The following is a 319-nucleotide window of genomic DNA, read 5'->3' on the forward strand; positions in this document are numbered from 1 at the left end:
AGCCTCTGGGCTGAGCTGAGAGCTGGGGCAAACACGCACCGGGAACCGGGGTGAAGAGGGTGGAAATGCAGCCCCTGCATGAGCCCTGCAGCTGCACCAGCCGGTTCCAGGCTGTGATACCTCCGTGAGGAACTGAAGCAGAGCAGCAGCAGGCTGGGGACATGACTCCCACAGCCCCCACCCCACAGCTTCAGATGCCAGGAAGGACCCAGGTGGTATTTCAAAACCCATTTTATTTACAGTATCGTACACCTCCACCCCCCCGAGTGGTTTTCCTGCCTGAGAGCCCGGGAGCAGAAGCAAAGCCCATCCCTGCAAA

The sequence above is a fragment of the Nestor notabilis genome, unplaced genomic scaffold (assembly GCF_000696875.1).
Source record: "Nestor notabilis isolate BGI_N333 unplaced genomic scaffold, ASM69687v1 scaffold18803, whole genome shotgun sequence".
NCBI lineage: Eukaryota > Metazoa > Chordata > Aves > Psittaciformes > Psittacidae > Nestor > Nestor notabilis.